This window comes from Hylobates moloch, unplaced genomic scaffold (genome assembly GCF_009828535.3).
Source record: "Hylobates moloch isolate HMO894 unplaced genomic scaffold, HMol_V3 SCAFFOLD_24, whole genome shotgun sequence".
In the NCBI taxonomy this organism is placed as follows: domain Eukaryota; kingdom Metazoa; phylum Chordata; class Mammalia; order Primates; family Hylobatidae; genus Hylobates; species Hylobates moloch.
In genome coordinates this window covers 30,444,634-30,465,674 of record NW_026652299.1, presented here as the reverse complement: position 1 = coordinate 30,465,674, position 21,041 = coordinate 30,444,634, and positions in this window count along the sequence as shown.

The following is a 21,041-nucleotide window of genomic DNA, read 5'->3' as shown; positions in this document are numbered from 1 at the left end:
CCTCACTCCCCCATCCCAGGTTGTGTACACAATATTTAATTAGATCTTCATCTTCTAAGCAGATATGTAAGAAGAAGAAAGAGGAAGAGATGAAAGAAAAGGAATAAGGAAGAAAAGAAAGTGAGTAAAAGAGAGGAAAGGAAAGACCGATGAACTGTTGCTTAAGCACTTGGCTTGCCTAAAATCAAATATCTGGTCAGGGGTTGGGGAGTACCCACACCTGCATCTTCTAACTCAGAACTTTTAGAGTATAATCAAAGAGAAAAAGTGTAATTAAAATAAAAAAATTAAAGTGGATTACTTAGTTGGAAAAAGATGTGGCTAGGCCCAAATGCAGATAATCTCATAAAATGAGTGGAGCAGTGAGCAGGTCTCAAAATAATGAACAACTTTCAGAGTCTTTTCCCCACAGGGCGTGTAGGTCAGAGTCACGCAATTGTTTATAATATTGACAATAACACCATAAAAACTAGAGGTGTTTGAAAAATGCACTAACCTCTTCTTCATCATTGGTATGCATGCAAAAAAATGACATCACTTTGATAATGATTTGTTTTTCCTTTTGGGCCCACTCCCAATTTTTTATAGACTTGGGTTCATATAGGAAAATTATTTTCCCACAAATATTTGCCTCTTAAGTTACCTTGAAGAGCAGCCCGAGGACTTCATTGTAGTGGGGAGAAGGAGGAGGATCCAAGAGGTTAAGTGATTTATCCAAGGACTTTATCTTAATAGTAACAGAACAATAGCTGGGAATCAAGTCTCCTGATTCCAAGAGCTGATGCTTTTCATATTATCTTGTTCTCTTTAAAAATAAAATTGGCTGAGCACGGTGGCTCACTCTTGTAATCCCAGCACTTTGGGAGGCCAAAGCAAGAGATTCACTTGAGCCTAGGTGTTCGAGACCAGCCTGGGCAACATGGCAAAACCCCGTCTCTACCAAAAATACAAAAAATTAGCCAAGCATGGTGGCATGCACCTGCAGTCCCAGCTGCTTGGGAGGCTGAAGTGGGAGGATCACCTGAGCCTGGGAGGTGGAGGTTGTAGTGAGCCGAGATCTATTGCACTCCAGCCTGGGTGACACAGTAAGACTCTGTCTCAAAAAAACCTGATGATGATAATAATAATAAATAAAATCATGTTTCTTCATGGCTATGATGAAGTAAAGAGGAAAACAATAATTTGCGTCTGGGTGAACAGTGTTCTGGTCCCAATTAGAGATGATCAGGCAGAACTGAGAGCTTGTTGAAAAATCAGTGGTGAGATTGATATTTGGATTAGGTTGCTTAATTATGGCTTAGAGTACCAATTTTTTAGCTGCCTTTTCCTACTTCCTGAAATTGAAATTACCTTTATCATAAAATATTTGAATTGTTTAAAAAACATATTTTCATGTCATTACAGGTAGCAGGGTTGCGGGGTGGACAAGAAAGGAGAGAAAGCCAAATCATTCATTAGTCAGTTGTCCAACATCACAGGCTTTCCTGACAAGTAAATAGCTGCCTGGGGGGCTAAGGGAAGACCATTCATCCATTGACTTCTTCCCCCAGTTGGTCAAAGTGACCACATGTCCGTGAACTTCTATTTTTGGATGCACATGATGAATGACGAGCAGGTTCCTGTGGATATGGCATGTCACAAAGTGAAAGAAACCCTAGGGCGGAAGAGTTCCAAGGCAAATCACCAGCAGGTTACACCTGCATGAATTGATTAACACCTATGCAGGACTAGTCAGCCCAGCAGTGGTTAGAATACGAGGTGGGGTTCAGAGGATATGATGCAGTGCACAAAGACAGCAAGGCAGCCCACTTCTTGCTCTTCTCTGTCCCATTTTTGCCTTATATTACATCCACCCTGTCACAGAATTTCCCTCATTTTGATGGCCAACTACAACTTCTGCAAAGATTTCATACAAAGGATTAATGAAATAAGCTAGAATCTCTACTATTGCAGGTACACTTGAAGCAATAATTGATTTTTTATTATTTTCCTTTTCCATCCCAAATTATAAAATTCCTCACTTTGTCTAAACTAATTTGCTTTCCTGGTAGAATGATCCAGACTTTTATCATTAAGTACTTTATGTCCTCAGGTGCCTTGTGCTGTTTGGTCAGGATTGCTATCAATGGCCCCTTTACTCTCACTACCTTTATAGAAGCATCAAGAGTCACTCTAGTGAATTTACAGATTGTGAGACACACTTGTCACTGTCCACATTATGAAGCACCAGCTCTGCAATCAGGGTTAATCTTTCCCTGCAAACTGATGAAAATGTTTCTCTACCTCTGCCCCCAAAACAAGCATGTTCATTACATCAGAGGCTAGGTTTGTGGGGAAAGTGAAAATAAATTTTATAAGCACGTCATTGTGAATGATGGTGTTAGGGGCATGTTACTTGTACCTTTGGTTTCACAGAGTCTAGCTCTTAGGAACTTGACATAGTATATTAACTGCTTATTCAACACATACCCTTAGAAGGTAGCTCCTCAATGCTACCTGTTCTTGAGCAGGCACTTTATCTGAGACTTTAATATGTCATTTCTCACTTAAGACTTCAATAGCTCCAGTTGCATCATCACCAGATATTCCTGGGGCAAGAGCTCTCTCCAGGACAGCACATGCCATAATAGCAGCTGCTTTTATTTTATTTTATTTTTTTGAGACGGAGTCTTACTCTGTCCAGGCTGGAGTACAGTGGTATAATATTGGCTCACTGCAACCTCCGCCTCCCGGGTTCAAGTGATTCTCCTGCTTCAGCGTCCCGAATAGCTGGGACTGCAGATGTGTGGCACCACGCCTGGCTAATTTTTTTTGTTTAAGTAGAGATGAGGTTTTGCCATGTTGACCAGGGTGGTCACAAACTCCTTACATCAGGTGATCCACCCGCCTTGGCCTCCCAAAATGCTGGGATTACAGGCGTAAGCCAGCGCACCCGACCAACAGCTGCTTTTAAAACATTCAGTCATCTTCTGCCACCATAGACATAGTCTTTCTTTACAACTCTAGAGTTAAGCTTTGCAACTCTTGTATTGAAGCTTGCCAACTGTACATGGCAGCCTTATCTATTACATATGCCGTAGCTCCATTGGGTCTGTGAAGTGCTATGACTGTAGTGACGTCCACCATACCTAGACCTGCTGAAGATTCTCTTATTTTCTAGATCCTACTCAGAACTATCAGCCTTTCAAATCACCAGATAAATAATATGGAGCATTATTCCAAGTACAGAATATGCTGACAGCAGAACCAAAGAGCCACATCCATTGCTATGCCTCATGCTTGATAATAGCAGGTATGAGAAGCAACCACTTGTATTTTACCTCAGGCACAAGGTACCAGCATGTTCCAAACTATTGAGTCCATGCAAATCAAATTATATTCAGACCCCTAAATTCTTGTTGAGTTTATCTCTCTTCTCCTGTCACATATGTGTTTTACTAGAATATTTATAGTCTACTTGCTACCCTACAAATAAGACCTTCTTCACATTATGTCATCAGTATAGTGGATTAGCCAAATGTTCTAGAGATAACAAAGCTGACTATCTTAGTCCTTCAGGCTGCTATAACAAAAATATTATAGACTGGGTGTTTTATAAACAACAAAAGTGTATTTTTTTTAGTTCTAGAGGCTGGGACATCCACGATCAAGGTGCCGGTAGATTTGGTTTCTGATGTCAGTCAGCTTCTGGGTTGATAGACAGCCAACTTCTCACTGTATCCTCACATAGTGAAAGGGGTGGCAGGTCCTTCTGTGACCTCTTTTATAAGGACACTAATTCTATTCATAAGGGCAGAGCCTAGAGGCCCCATTTTCTAATATCTTTTTATTGGGGAGTAGGTTTCAACATATGAATTTTAGGAGGACACAGCATTCAGTCTACAGCAATGATCAAGGTCCCTTTCTATATTGTAACAGAAAGCAAACATATTAACTATACCTGGGGACAGTTAACATAGCAGTTTTTCCCACATTGATTGCAGCTTTTTTTGTTCCTTCTTACTTACGTGTTTTGAAGAGAGTATATTTGCCAGATTCATAGCCACATACTGAATGCCAGAGGCTTTGATATGTAGCCTACTGTAAACTTTGCCAAAAGATGGCCACAATTGTGGCATCATGCTGTACAACATTTACAGTAGGCCAGTGACATTTTCCAAGAGCCACTTTTATTTTCAGGGGTCAGGCAATCTCCTTGAATGTGATTATAATGGCAACACATGGCAGCATCCTTTAGAACTTTGCATCTTTAATATCTACAATTCTTATAGGATGCATTATTACTCCTGATTGACTACTACCTTTGCTGAAGGAGGAAAGCGGGATACAGGGCCATGTCAGGGACTTCACTTTCTCCTTACTATCAACATACCTCTGATTCCACAAGTCATGGAACCAAAATGAGGATTCTGCCAGCTATCAAATATATTTATCCCAATTATACACTTGAAGGCTAGGGAAATGATAACTGGGGCAATCTGCAGAAAGACTTAATCCACTGAGAGATGGCTTGGCCAAGAACTCCAATCGTAACTGGTCTCAGTAGGGCCTTTAGAGTTGGAAGACTCTGATAGCATTTGGGTTTTTCTGGTACCAGTGTTACATCAGAACTCAAAGCCAACAATTACTTTAAAAACCTGAGTTCCTTTTGTCTCCTGTGCAATTTTAGTCATATATGTGATCATGATTTTTTGGGGAGAAGGTCCTGGGGAACATATAGCATTAGTACTCTTGTGGTGGCATTGCAGAATTCTCCCTTATGCTGTCTCTCTCAGTGAGTTCCAGGCCTATGAACTGTCTTACATTGGGAGCCACAGTTTTCTGTGCAGGCTGTCATCTGCCTCCTGGGCAGCAGTTTACACTCTTTCTTTCTTCACTTCTTTCATCCTTCCCTTCCCTCCCTCCCTCCCTCCCTCCCTTCCTTCCTTCCTTCTTTCCTTTCCTTTTTTCCTCTCCTTCTCTTTCTTTCTCTCTTTTTCTTTCTCTTCTTTCTTTTCTATCTCTCTCTGTGTGTCTTTTTTTCTTTTTCTTTTGTCATACAAGTGAAATAACACCACAACCAGGCATTGACCTATCTTGCCTCATTGAACACAGTAACCTGTTAGCCCTCACTACAGATCTCAGGGTACAAAGCCACCCTCCTTGTCACTCTAACTTTCCTACATTTTGGTAATTACACCTTGCCCCTGATGGTTCAACACTGTCACCTGGCCTCTGCCCTTCCAGAATCTCATCTTCTGCACTGATACCATCTGCTCATTATCTGCATTTATTCTAGGGAGCTCAGATCCATGGCAGCATCTCCTGTTGTGAGCTTTAGCCTCCAGAGGAGGGCCTGCATCAATATTAAAGGTGTGCCCTATCAGCCTGCCTGGGAAACATAATGAAGACATTTTGTTGTTGTTTTGGTTTTACAGAATAAATCAATTACCACATTTCCAATTCTGCTTCCCTAAACCTCCTGGCCCTTACTTCAATGCTCTCACACTGCAGCCCTGCCGTCTCTATGGTATTTACTGTTAATCATTCTTATGCTTGAGCTTTGAAGCTCTACCCTCACAGTACATTGAAGCTCTTTCTGGCTGACCTCTTCAGATGTTACACTTCAGGCACAGGCCATTGCTCCCAGGTTATTAAATTATTTTCTATCCAAATTTATACTCCAGCCTTGCCCCTCCAGGTCCAACCTTCTCAATGTCCATTCCCAGTCCTCCTCCCCTAATTCCTACTGGTGTCTTATTATGTAGACGCTGGTTGTTTTTCTTATTTTTCTGTTTGCAGTTATTTCCTTCCAGATATTGGACTGCATGTTTGTGATGTGCTGAGACTTGACCTCCTAACCAGACTAAAGACGATGAAGGTGAAGGAAGACCTCCAGTTAGGACAAGCATCACCTGGCAAGGCACACATTTTTTGTTTGTTTGTTTGTTTGTTTGTTTTGAGACAGAGTCTCACTATGTTTCCCAGGCTGGAGTGCAGTGGCACGATCTCCACTGCAACCTCCACCACCCCGGTTCAAGCGATTCTCCTGCCTCAGCCTGCTGAGTAGCTGGGATTACAGGCACACGCCACCACACTCAGCTATTTTTTGTATTTTTAGTAGAGATGAGGTGTCACCATATTGGTCAGGCTGGTCTCAAATCCTGACATTGTGATCTACCCGCCTTGGCCTCCCAAAGTGCTGGGATTACAGGCGTGAGCCATCGTGCCCAGCCAAGGCTCACACTTTAGTAAGGTCCTTGTACAGACTCTAAGGAGATAACATTAGGGCAAAGACATGAAAAAGAAAACTGGAGAAGCAGTAATAAAATCTGGGGTAAGAGTGATGTAGGTAAAGCTAAGTTTAAGAGAAAAGCATTTAAACAAGGGTATGCATGACAGAATTGGATAGGAGCATGGGCTATGGGGCAGCATGTATTCAGAAGAGTCTGTGATAAAGAGAGTGGTAGGAAGTGAGATCAAAGAACTCACTAACCCTACCAGCACTTTATGGGACATTGTCTTAGTCCATTTCAACTGCTATTGTTGGACAAAATGCCATAAACTGGTGATTTTTAAACAGGACAAAATTTATTTCTCACAATTTTGCAAGCTGAGAAGTAAAAGATCAGAGCAGGTTTGGTGTCTGGTGAGGACCTGATTTCTGGCTCAAAGATAATGCCTATCTGCTGTATCCTCATGTGGTAGAAAGGGAGAGAGACCTAATACACTAATCTCATTCATGAAGCCTCTGCCCTCATAACATAATTACCTCCCAAATGGCCCACTACCCAACACCATCACCATGGGGGTTAGCCTTTCAACATATGAATTGGGGGGAGACATAATCATTCAGTTCATTTTAGGCATAATTTATCACTTTCTTCAACTCACAGCTAAAGAAACTTTCAATGAGTTTAAATAGTTTGCTTTCAGGCACTCCCCTAGAGATACTATTCGAGCCAAGGAGGACTGTTTCTAAAGAATGCATTCTTAACAACTACACTATAGTAGTGAGTGGGGAAAGGAACATGACAGTCAAGTTCTGTGTAAGCCCCTAAGTCTGACATTCCCTGAGTACACCGTTCATGCTCTTGACCTCAGTTTTCATTCTGGTCCCCGCTGCAGTGACAGCTAACTAGATTTGCACAGATGTAACCCACCAGTGCTTCATCTTGAGTGTTGAAATTCATTTCCTCACTTGCTTCCCCAAAATACCCTCCATCCTATTTTAAATTGCACACACTTCAGCCGTCTCTGTTCTCCTCCCCTGATGTATTACTCTGCATAGCGTTTATATATTGCAATATTATAACATAGGCCAGGTGTGGTGGGTCACACCTGTAATCCCAGCACTTTGGGAGGCCACGGTGGGTGGATCACCTGAGGTCAGGAGTTTGAGACCAGCCTGACCCATATGGTGAAACTCCATCTCTACTAAAAATACAAAAATTAGCTGGGCATGGTAGTGGGTGCCTGCAGTCCCAGCTATTCGGGGGGCGGAGGCAGGATAATCGCTTGAACCCAGGAGGTGGAGGTTGCAGTGAGCCGAGATAGCGCCACTGCACTCCAGCTTGGGTGACAGAGTGAGACTGTCTCAAAAAACAAACAAACAAACAACAACAACAAAAGACTATAACACAAAATGGACCCATTTGTCTGCTCTCTGTTACTCAGCTAAAACATAAGCTGTGTGACAGCATGCTGTTTTGTACCCTGCTGTATGCCTAGAGCTCAGAGCAGTGCCTGGTGCATGGTAGGCACGATATAAATATTTATTAAATAAATTAATGATGAATAAATACCTGATATCCACTTGAAACAGTGTCTGACATATGCTAATAGCTCAATAAATGGCATTTATTATTACTATTACTTGCTGTGTAGCCTTGCTTAATTACTTAATCTCCCTAATTTTCTGCTTTGACATCTGCAAAATGAAAGAATTATCTGCCCCAAGTGATTGGTGTAAAAGATACGTAAGATAATGTGTGGAAGGTAACCTGCTCAGAGTAGGAAATTAATATATGGTAACTTTTATCTTTTTATTATTAGTTTATCAATCTCATAAGTATTAAATTCTGTATGATAAGTTTGCTTAAATTGATAGAGACTTGTTCCATTTAATTTCATTGGGGCTGTGCAAATTCACAGATTTTTTTTCTTTCAATATTTCCCTCCGTTTATTATTCATTATTTACTAAATGCAGCCATCATGGCTTAGCCTCAAGGTCCTATTTACAAATGGCACTGCATGAAAACCAAACACATTTTCTCACACATGCACACAGGCCTTTCAGAGCAAATAGAGATGATTAAAAAATGTACGAGAAGTCCCTGGATTCTTAGAGATAGTGAATTATTCTAGGAAAACACTCAGGCCTGCAGCTCTCCATCTCCCTGTGGCTAAGAACTGATTGAAGCCTGGTGCCCTTTTGTGCTATGGGGCACCCACTTGAACTCACTGCCATTAGTAGAAACTTCAGTGCTGGCCCATTTGCATATTGGCTACATCATATTTAAGTGAAAGAGGTTCTTGATTCGACTTCTTTAACTTGAAAGAATGGTTTTCCAGCCGTGGTTAAGAGCTTCACATTTCTATTATAAAAAATAGAATTTTCTGGAATTATTCCAGTCAGTGTTCAAAAGAAAGCACAACCTCAGATGTCAATCAACTTTAAATAAATTCTGTCTTGGCCACTTAGTAAGTAATGCAATGTAACTGATCTCCACTGCGCTCGAGTCTCAGTTTTGACATCTATGAAGGGAATAATAATACTTTATAAGGTCATTATGAAAATAAAATTAAAGGAAGATAATTTAAAGTGAATATCCCATACTAATAATTCAAGAACTATAAGTGTCATAGTCTAACATATGCATGTTTCTAAACACTAACCCATGCCTATAATATATTAAGTATTGCTCTAAACTCTTTGTTTGTATTAACTTATTTGATTGTCTCAACCCTTTCAAAATAAGCAATGTTATTATCTTCATTGTACAGCCATTGACCTGCAGAGAGATCTCACAGAAAACATACAAAGCAGCATTTCCTACTATTCTTCCTCCCATCACCGATCACCCATGATTCAATCCTTTTTGCAACTCATGCACGAGGTACAGTCATGACCAGCATTCCCCAGAGGAGGAGATGATGCCACAAAGAAGTCAGGTAACATGAATGCAGTCCCATCGTTGGTACAAACGAGACTTAGAAGCCATGCCTTCTGAGTCCAGGACAAACTTAATTACTATGCTCTATTGTCCTATTTAATCAGTGAGCTTACATGATTAAAGGAAAGAAAACAACTTATTTTTGGAAATCCACCTTCTGCTAAAGCATTATTGCTTTCAGGCTTAATGTGGTTCACTAACTCCTGGAACTGTCAGTTACACTGTTAAGGACAGGAAAAGAGACTGAGGCACTCAGCCTCCTCATTGCACATAGAGCAGCCTGCCACATGTGCTGCCATTCTCAGCCTCATGCTGAGAAGTCAGTACCCAGTTGCCAAGCAGAGATAAATAGAGACCTAATTGGTTTCATACATCTCAATTGAAAAAATATTTATTCATGTGAACAAACATCTCACTACATTAAAAGTAATTTGATTTAGAAATATTTTTTGAAAGGGTTCTGAATAATGCCCCCATATTCTATGTCATGAAAGCAGAAAGGAAGATATTTCTAATTAAACACTTCAAAACATCTTATCCATAAGTTATTTTGCCAAATTTACAGCAATAACTCCCACAGAAGCTAATGCGTAGATTGAAAAGAGTGTTTCGTTTTTTCTTTTTCACAATGAATGAGGAACAAGGAAAATACAGAATATTCTCTTTGTAAGCGGACCTCTGAGAACAGGTGGTCTTTACTGATCAAGGTTTCCTAAGGTAATTATTCTACAGTATTTATGCAAATATTTTATCAGGTGTTTTTCTTTGTTTGTTTGTTTGTTTTTCTGTTTAACTCCAATATGGGCTGGATGTTCTAATCCACTCCCACAACACGCTAGGTTTAAACCTTACCACACTACATTTCAACTGTTTGTTTATTGAACTGTCTTCTCCACTAGAATGTCAACATCTTGAGGCCGTACCCCCCAAATATTGCCTATTCATGAGGATAATGTAAGAGAGAGCTCATATTTAATAAGTCACAACCTTAGAGTTTAGACAGCAAGGACCATAAGCCTCTTAAGTGCCAGGAAGAAAAACAAAGGGGAGAGATAAAAATACCCAGAGACATATTTTCTTCCTACAAGAAACTTATAGTGGATTTTAATAATTTCCAGCTACTTTTATCCTTTGTTTCTCCAATCAAGGAGATTTTGAGGGACCAAATTTCTACAGTTTGTATTATGAAAACAATATATATTTACTTTCTAATTATGAGATCATATCAGCATATTGAATATGTTAGTTGACATTAACCTCACTGCCATAACCCCTTCACACCCAAGAATGCTAATCTCCTTTGAGGAAAGGTGTTTTCTTTTCACTGATTGAGAATATTTTATATCTGTTGAGTAAAATTATATGCCGTTATAAATATCTGTGCCTAATTGTATAAAACCACTATTAAAAATGGTTCACTAATTTTGCATTCTTTAGTGTGTACTGAATATGGAACTGTCATACAAATGATAGTCATATTTGAAGTCACACAATGGGTAGTCATATCTGAAGCACTTATATACAATTGTCACAGATTAAAATTAACATGCTTAATCATGAAAACACAATTTTATGTTATTGCAGAAGCTGAGGAAAAGTTGCAATCTCCTTTTTCTGTTTTTGCTGCTGTGATTTTTGGCCTTGTAAAGGGGGAAACTCCACCTGAACATGAGAATAAAGAGGATGATATCTTCTCTACTCACCATTTCTGAAAGCTCCCACTGTAATTAATCTGCTGATCAAGAATCTGAAGCCAATAGCAATGCTGTTAGCTTATACCAACTTCATTTTGATGTTAAAGAATACAAAAACAAGTAGACCACCCTTTGGTTTCTTAAGTCTCATTCGTACAATTTCCGCTATCGTGTTTTTTCTGATAATCTGTCCTCTACCCTAAATATCTTCCCCTGTCTTCCTGGGAAGTCTAGTGTCCTTTGGCTCCTCTGAATACATATTGCTGTATGGAACCATTCTTGGCCATTACAAAAAAACAAAAAGGGTAGAGTGTTTTATAGCATGAAACTAACTTATCTGTGTCTCTCCAACTAAAAAGTCTTCTCATCTATTGGTTGATTCACAGCAATAGTAGCTTTCACTAACCAGTTGGTGTGTCAGGCACACCATTTTAGAAGTTGAGGAATTTGAAAATCACCACTGGAGTAGCTGAATAATCAAATAAAATATTCCAGAAAGTGTAGCAACTTCCAGGCCAGTGTGTTTATCCAGGCTGCACGCACTCCCTGAGCACATGCTAGGCAAGGAGCTGGGCTCCATGGGTGAGGAAGCCAAGTCGAAAATCATGTCCTACCTTTTAGAAGGCTACAGCTGATTGAAGAGACTTGTGCACAGATTCCTACAGTTTACTGCATGGTAAGTGACAGATTCAGAGTTGAGGCATTAATATTTCAGAGGTTTAGAAATGGGAAAGATTAACAAAGTGTAATTTTTTTATTTTATTTTATTTTTTTTAATGAATCACCTGCAGCCTCAGTGCCCAGAACTTAATGACTCCTTATGGAACCATGATGAGGAAAACTGGGCAACAGTCAACTGATTTCAAACATTGCATTCATCTCCATTGTCCATACGCCACCACTGACTGCTCACGAGTTTTGGATACCTCTTCCGCGAGGGCTGAGAATCATGTCCGAGTACCAGATATAAATGTAGTTCCAGGCACTAAGGTCTGCTAAGGGTTTCCCAGCTGTAAGATGAGCTCTACATTTGACACTCTGAACTCATTTTCCCACAGGAAAAAATCATGTAAATCAGGTTTAGTTCTCAGACTGGGCTTAGAAAATTCATACAGTGACTCACGTACTACAAGAAGCATAATGCCAAACAATCTTGAAAGCTGTTTATAGCAATATTTTCTAGGAGAAATGTAGGTGAAGCTCTAACTTGAAATACCAGCAAGTTGGTATAGAGTTCAAGGGAATATGTGTAATAAAGAACCACAGATATCTATGACTGCCCAAAAATGTATTTCCTCTGCCCCCTTGTCCTTTCCAGCATCAATTTGCTAACCGAATTGGAATACATTTTAGGACTAGAATAAATGTAAACTAGAAAAGAGTTCTGATAGCTATTTCTATTACTCTCCATTTCCTTCTCCTTATTCCTAGCTGTAGGCCTTTGCTGAGTGTTGGTTCTTATTAATATTTTTATCACCTTGGGTTCCCACATAATTTAACACAGAGAGGTACTAGGATAAATTTCTAGAACATGATAGGTACTTTATAATATATATATTTTAACTGGAGCATTTTGTGTGATTTAAAAAGTCATCAGTTTTTAGGAAATAATGCTCATAAAATTCAATTTTGTCATACTAACCTATTTTTCTTCTTGACATAGATACCTACTATAATATTGAAAGATTTTGTCTTTGTAATGAACACAAATAGGTTACATTAAATACATCTACCTACCCACGCACTGAATTCCCAAAAATACAACTTCTCTCTCCCACTCGCTTTGTTAGATTGGTGAAGCACCAGGTCAGCAAGTTTGTTCAACATAACTGTTTTCACAGTAGTCACAGTTGATTGGTCAATGAATAAACATTCAACTTAAGCTGGACCAATCAGATGGCCAGAAGACATGGTCTGAAGAGGCTGCTTTTATTCCTCCTGTCCACAAGAAAGAAAATATGGTGATCTGCCATCACTGAACTTCCACGTTATGGGCCTGACTTCTTTTTCTTGACCCCAGTTTTTATCTCTTGAAAAGCAACATTATTGGCTCTCCTGGGTAAAAGAACCAATCACTCCTGTAATTAGAATCTTTTCGCAGTTTATAATAAAGCATTTTGAAAAAAGTGGAATTTTGAGGAACAAACTATTAGGGTTTTCTTTCCTTTAATGTTTCACTTTTTCTCTCTTTTTAAAAATTCAACACACATATTCCCTGAAAGCGCTAAAGTTTTCAAGATATTTTTTAGCTAAAATTGGTACATAATAAAATGATCCATAATAATTTAGTAATTTAAAAAATTGATACATATAATTGTACATATTTATAGGGTGCACATGATATTTTGATACATGCATACTACGTATAATGATCAGATCAGGATATTTAGAACACCTGTAACTTCAAACATTTACCATTTCTTTGTGTTGAGAATATTTCAAATCTTCTATGTTGAAATGTACAATAAATTATTGTTAACTGTAGTCACCCTATTGTGCTATTAAACACTAAAGTTATTTCTTCTATCTAAAGGTATTTTTGAGCATATTAACCAGTCTCTATCTACCATCCTCCTCCTCTACCCTTCCCAGCCACTGGTAACAATCATTCTACTCTTTACTTCCATAAGATCAATGTTTTTAACTCCCATGTAGTACATATGATACTCTCGGCTTTCTAGCACTAGAGTTTTCTACCCCTTGCTTGGGAAGCTGGATGAGATCGCTGAAATGGGTTCAGCCCAAAGCCAAGTTCTTGGTAATATTTTTTTGCCAAGGGTATGAAAACAAATATTCACAAGATAGGGTAATACAATTATCTCTTTAATGCAGACATAGGAGTTCAAATTAAAGAGAGCTCAAAGCCAGAGAGTTTCACGTATGGGTGGGAATAGAGGAGTAGAACTGGAATTTGCAGCATCAGAATGTTCCAGCTTTGCAGATGTTCTTACATCTGATGTTAGTTTTTGGCTACCCTTCATTGTTAGGCACTCAGGACAAGGACAGCAGAAAGGCACTGAGTCTATTACTATATGGTGTATTTCAATTTTGGGGGTTCAGAAACTGATACCCCAAATATAGTGCTTTGTATGTGCTGCACTTATACAGAAACCTCAGGTCTCTCTGACCTCCTCCCCTATCACCTCTCCCATAGCATAGGATACTCTGAAGCTTCCTTGTTTGCATACATTCTAGACCTGTCAAAGAGAAAAACAATTATCTCCAGTCCCTTCCCAGAGTCTTCATGAAATGAACCCATATTGAAGAAGGAAGACTAAAGTCTGTCAACAAACCTGGATAGAATTGTGTCCACAAATCATTGTCCACTCTAAGAGCTCAACATTTTTTGCCCTAGATGACTGTAAGTTCATCAAGCTCATTAAATTCTACCTAGTAATTATGTTTGACCCTCAAGAGAATCCTTCTTCTCCCTCTTCCCATAATGTGTTTTGCAAGGATCCAAGCTTCCTTTCTTTCTGTAATGTCAACATGGTATATAAGTTTCTGCACTCCACTGGGGTGTTGAGTGTTCATTCTGAAGGCTCCTATGTCATTTAAAACTATGATCTAATAAATTTGCCTTTTCTCATATTCATCTGCCTTATTATGAGTTGATTTTTCAGCAACCTTCCAAGGGCAATATAACAGTGAGAAAAATCTAACCTGGCTGATGCTGTCTTGCTTCTAACCTCACAAGCTAACTGCCTTTGCCCCTTCCTGTATGTAAGCTAAGCTAAATCACAAAAATAGCTTAGATGATAGTTTAACTTTAGAACTCATGACTATTTCTCTTTCAAAACAGCCCTGAGGAGATAAGGAAGTATACAAAGAAGTAATAATACTATGCTAAAGATGTATAGAAACAAGATGGTCTGGTTTAGTCATCTGAAAAGCAGTTGACTCTGAACAAAGATGTTTTGCAACCTTTTCTGAACGCTGCTAATGCCCAACTATCTGTGGTCGCCAGTCATCTCTTGACCCCAACCACCTCCTTGTTGTCCCTTCCCCAATATAAAAAGAAGCTTGAGATTCATACCTTTTACGAGCTTATTTAGGACCTTAGTCTGCTATCTTCTCAATGTGCTGGCTTTCCAAAATAGTCTCCTTCTTTACCCCAACACCATGTCTCTTGACTAATTGGCTGTCTTGCAGTGAGCAGTATGAACTTGGACCTGACTACAGTGGAGGGGAAGTTCCCTTAGGTCCAGCATAATGTGAAAATGTATAACCTTCAGAACTTATTGTTTCACTTAAAAAATAGATATGATATTTATCATGTATAGCTCATCCATTGTGTAGGATAAAATAAATTTATATTAAAAATTACATGGTAAAGTGCACCATTGAAATATAGCCATCATGATCATCATCACTATTCTCTTTACCTCTCTTGAATCTCACCTGAACCTTTCATAATCCATATCTAAAGGCAGTGCTATAGTCTTGCACAAAGGATGACATCCAATCAAAGTATGCAGTTGAATTCCAGATCCAAATATGACTATCTGCGTATCACTTCCACATGTGTAATACACAAGCCTTCTGGGTCAAATAACCTTAAGAGTATTCCTCATTTTCCTCCATAAAATCTTTTCCTGATGTTATGATGTTCTGATGTTACACCAATTGCGAAAGCAGAAAACAAAGAGTCACTCTTGATCTCAACATCCAATATAATTGATATTTCTTATTAGTTTCTATATCTATTACCACCATATATATCTATGTGTGCATAGATATATATGTGTGTGTATATATATGTTTGTGTGTGTATATATATATTGCATTAGACAAATATACATAGATTTGAAACATTGAACTTAGGAGTTGAATTGACTAAAGAATGATATGCAAATTGGACATCCTCCCAAACCAGAATAGGCTCAGAGAGGCTGCAGCACAGCCATGTGGTGGAGGAAGATGTATGGATGGTAAAAAAAAAAAAAAAGAAAAAAAAAGTGAGTATGGAAAATAGAAGTGAGGTGTAGAAACAGCCAGATTCATTACAGCTCAGAGTTTGCCTTATGTGAACCTAGTTTGAACAGTTGGCTGCCTGACCAAAACTTGGTGATTGGCACAAGAGTAGGTTGCAGTCTGTTCTACACATCCAGTTAGAGTACAGTTCACTTTGTATAAAGAATCTTTAAAATATGTAAAGAGGCAGCTTTAAGCTAAACTTTATATACATATATTATATATATAATTGTATGTAACTACATATAAAATATATTTAAGTGTATATATAATATATAACTATATGTAATTATATACCTATATATAATACATATGTAACTATATATAACATATATAACTATATATGCAGTTACTTATATAGTTATACATACATATATGTAGTTACATATATAGTTATACATACATGTAATTCTATCTATCTATTATCTATCTATCTATCTATATCTGCTACTACCACTGCTATTGTCTTACTTATGGCCCCTAGGTTGTTACTCTGGAGCAGATTATGGAAAAGCAAGCTACGGAATAATTGCTGATTATAATTTAACCAATTGCTGATTATAATTAACTAACCTATTAATTTGTTTTCTAATTCCTTTCTGACTCATCATATACATTCTCTGTACCTCTAACAAAGTGATTATTTTGTGATTAGCAAAATCAAAATTCTGTTTTAACTTACAGAGTTCCTCTACATTATCTACAAACTCACCTCCTATACCCTCCACCCCATCCACCATCTGTCCCCACCAAAACCTGAGCTACAGTCCCTGACCTTGCGCAATATTACACAGCAAGTAAGCAGTAAACCCAGGACACAAAAGTTGGTTGTGAAGACCCCAGAATCTTAGTATTTCCTTCACTCGTTTATACAATTGTTGGTCTTTTTGTTATAGCAATTTTCTTCATCCCTACAATAGATATTCCATGACCTTCTCTTTGCTTCTCTCTTCTGTGTCCCATACCTCTATCTCTCAGGAGGTGCTTGGGAGTATCTATTCTAAGTCACTCCCTCAGAGCAAGCCCATTCTATGTTGATCACTGAAATGGAAATTGCTAGCCCCCACCATTCACCCCATGTCATCTCCTACTGTGAGCGCTTGTCATTACATTCACCTTAACATCATTTAAAACCAGTCAGGCAGTCACATTCTTTAAGGAGTAAAATTTATGTTACAGCTAAAATAAAAATTAAAAAAATCAATTATCTTAATGAGTTGCAGGTGGAAGAGAGAGAGAGAGAAAAAAAAAGAGGCATTTGAAAGGGCATGTCAAGGTGCTATGGATGATGGAAACCAGACAAGTACTGCTTAACTCCTAGAGCAGAGAGGATGACTGTGTCTGAATGTTGGGAATAGAATAAGCAGCTGTCCTACCAGATCCTGACTGAGTTAATTCTTAGCCAAGAGAGTATGAGGGAGAATGGAGTAGTACACTGGGCAACTGAATGCAGCATTAAAATCTACATCATGAGAGGGAGATAAACTATTTGGAGGAGAGAAAAAAAAAGCAGTGGAACAGAAAATAAAGGTATAATAAAGAATGATAATGACATTCTAGTCCTGCCCCAAACCTCTCCCAGGTATGAAGAAGATGAGTTCCTGAGGGAAATGAGTTCAGATGAAAAAGCCTCAGTTTTATGGTACATATTTTAAATGGAGAGATTATCTATGCCATTTTCAACTACTAAATGTCTTTCTGGAAAATGCACTAGGTTATAACAGGAGCTTAATGTAAGATTTACTTGTTGATATGGTTTTTTTTCTTTTTTCTTTATTTTTATTTTATTTTATTTTTTGAGACACAGTCTCACTCTGTTGTCCAGGCTGAAGTACAATTGCAAAATCTTGGCTCACTGGAACCTCCACCTCCCAGGTTCAAGTGATTCTCTTGCCTCAGCATCCTGAGTAGCTGGGATTACAGACACACACCACCACGCTCAGATAATTCTGTTGTATGTTAAGTAGGGACAGGGTTTCACCATGTTGGCCAGGCTGGTCTCGAACTCCTGACCTCAGATGATTTGCCCGCCTTGGCCTCCCAAATATTGCTATGGTTTTAAGGTGTTTTTCTTTGCTTTGTGTATGTTTGTTACCTTTGCTGGTTTGCTTTGCTTTTAAATAAGCAGGGAGAACAAGAGTACTCAAAAAGGCAGGAGCACATTAAATCCTTACTGAAGATACTCCCAGTTACCCATCTATTCCAAAGGCCAACTCAAGTCACATTGAAACCGCCTTGGCAAACACTACAACAGAAAGAAGTCTAGCATGGCTGATTCCATCCTGCTTCTAGCCTCACAGGTTGGCTGTCCTCACTCATTCCTGGCTGGACCCCAGACTAACAATGAGAGAAATTTAGTTTATATTATAGTTTAACTTTGAAGCAAGTATGATAATGGTCCCACCCTAAAACTGACCCTCACCTTGGTCAGGGATTTTAACCACCTTTGTAAAACTAATGAAAGACCAGGAGATTAGGATTATGAGAGGGGCATTGATTCTGCTAAAATGTAGGCATGATTAAATTATAATCAGCAGTTGTTCCATAGCTTGCTTTTCCATAATCCCTTACTGCTTCGGAGTCATGTGTCCAGAAGTCAATTTGTGACTTTCCCAATTGCTCCTATAGGTAACATGCCTATTGCAGAACCAAAGATTGGTCTTTTGAGATGTTTTTTAGACTTTTGCATCCAAGTGACTGACCCCACCTGGACCTGTGACTCACGGCTCAAACTCAACCATTCCTATGTTTCCCACCTACTGGCTGCTCAGCACACAGGACCATTTTCCATACCCCTATGATTTCATCCCCAACGAATCATAGCACCCATTCACTAGACCCCTAACTACCAAACTATCCATAAAACCCTAGGCTCTGAGTTCTTGGGGAGGCTGATTTGAGTAATTCCTCCCATCATTCTGTTCAGCTACGCCTGTGATTATTCAACTCTTTCTTTGTTGTGAAAACCTACTGTACTCAGTGCATTGGCTTTTCTGAAAAGCAGGCAAGATGAACCCATCAGGTGAGTACAACATAAGTTTCTGAAGCCTAAAGCTTCACACACTTATCTGCCTGAAATTTCCTTAGATTTTAATCCCTATAAGTGCAAAACTTTGGCCAGGAACTACCAGTATTAACTCTCATTCATACATAAGTCTTAGACGTAGTTGGAGTGCAGAAAACAATTCTCCAAAATATGGTGCTTAGACATGTTGACTGCTTTTGACAATTGAAAGTCCTCAGAAACAAGCCTCAGAATCAAGGTCCTTTTAACCTTGTCTTGTTCCTCCCCTTGAGCACAGGGAGGAACTCTCTATCTCTCTGAAATTTCCTTATCTGGCCAACAAAGCTTCTTACCAAAAGAAACACAACTGCCTTCTCTGCCATCCCTGAACTCTCATTATCTGTAGCACAAAAGAAGACTGAAGAATGCAACCATACTTAGATGAACCTTTTCACAAGATAATGCTTGCCTCTGGGCTCATTCAAATTCCAAAGAGAATCATTTACAAGTTAATTTCTGCCTCCCTTGTCCTTTCTCCGTAATCATCATTTACTGTCCTTCAAAAGAATTGTCTACATTCCTATATCCTCCCTACCCTAAGACAAAGGGTATATAAACTCCTGTACCCCACTGGGGGGCTGAGGTAATCATGTCATTTTTTTTTCTGTGCATGTTAAAAAATAAAGTGTATGCCTTTTCTTTCTATCAATTTGCCTTTTTTTCAGTTGATTTTCAGCACTTTCAAAGGGTGAAAGGGAAGTTTTCCCTTAGCCCTTACAACATTTTTAGGAATTATCTATTTCCATTAGATTGTGTGATATTGTAGGGGCCAAGGCCCTTGCCCCTGAAGGTGCACTGAAAAACCAACTCTCAAAAGGCAGATTAACTGGAGGAAAGGCATACAAATTTATTTAATATGTATATGGAACCACTTTCGCAAAAACTGTAACAGCAAGAAAATTATCGCAGTGAAAGAGATCTAATCTAACCAACCCCTATCTTGCCTTTAGTTTTCAAAGTGCCCTTAGTTATTCCTGGGCTTGGGCCCAGCTAACTTTGGGAGACATTTAGTTTATAGTTTAAATGGTAACAGCCCTTCCACAAAATTCAACTGCCTTTGTAAAGGTAATGAGAGACCCCTAGGCTAAGAATAGGAGGATAAGAGAAGACTGAATTCGGCTATGGTGTAGACATAAACAATTACCAGTCATTACTCTGGAGGTCACAAAATATGCAACTTCCCCAGTTGCTTCTACAGAAAACATTACTATTGTAGAACCTAAGATTGGCCTTTTGATATGTCTTTTCAGATTTTTTGCATATCTGATAAACAATGGTTCCACCTGGACCCACTGACCACACCTGTGGCACCACCCAGAGGTCTCAGCAAGCATTAGGATCATTTCCCACACCCCTGTGATTGCAACCCAACCAGTCAGCAACAAGCACCCATTGCCTAACCAACCCCCACCACCACCACAAGCTATCTTTGAAAAACCCTTGCCTTCAAATTCTTGAGGAGGATGATTTGAATAATAATAAAATTCCTGTATCCCATTTAGCCAGGTCTATATGTATGAAACATTTTCTATTGCAATTCCCCTGCCTTGATAAATTGTCTCCATCTGGGCAGCAGGCAAGAAGAACCCAGTGGGAGGTTGCATAAATGTGGGGAGATCCACTTAATGATTACCACCCCTCAGTGTGGCTCAGATGCTTGCACAGCATCCTGGAAAAACAGGTTTCGGGAGCAAGGAGAAGTGGAATTTTGTGGAGGGGAGTACTAGTGAGAGTAAGTGGATTAGGGAATAGATATTAACTTGTATGCTATTTAGTCAAAGGGTCCATTCAGCTGTGGTTTATATTCTTGGTCTTACAGGAAGAGGAAGAAAAAACAATTTTTTCTCCTTGATGGGTCTAAATCTTAGGCAGATAAACATCTGTGCCTCTGGAGAGATGATGGAGGTTAGGGGTGAGGTCAGAGAGACCTTGAGGCTTCTTCAGTTCAGCAACTCCAAACTCCATGTTTAAATTCTTCCCATAGTTACCGTGGCCTATGCTCAGGAATGGACAAGGACAGCTTGGAGATAAGAAGGAAGATGGAGTCAGGTCAGATTTCTCTCACTGTCATTAGTTTTTTTTGCAAAAGTGGTTTCAATCTCAAGTATCTGGGTCTTAGCTTTAGCACAGGCCTCAATGAATAGCAGGAAAGC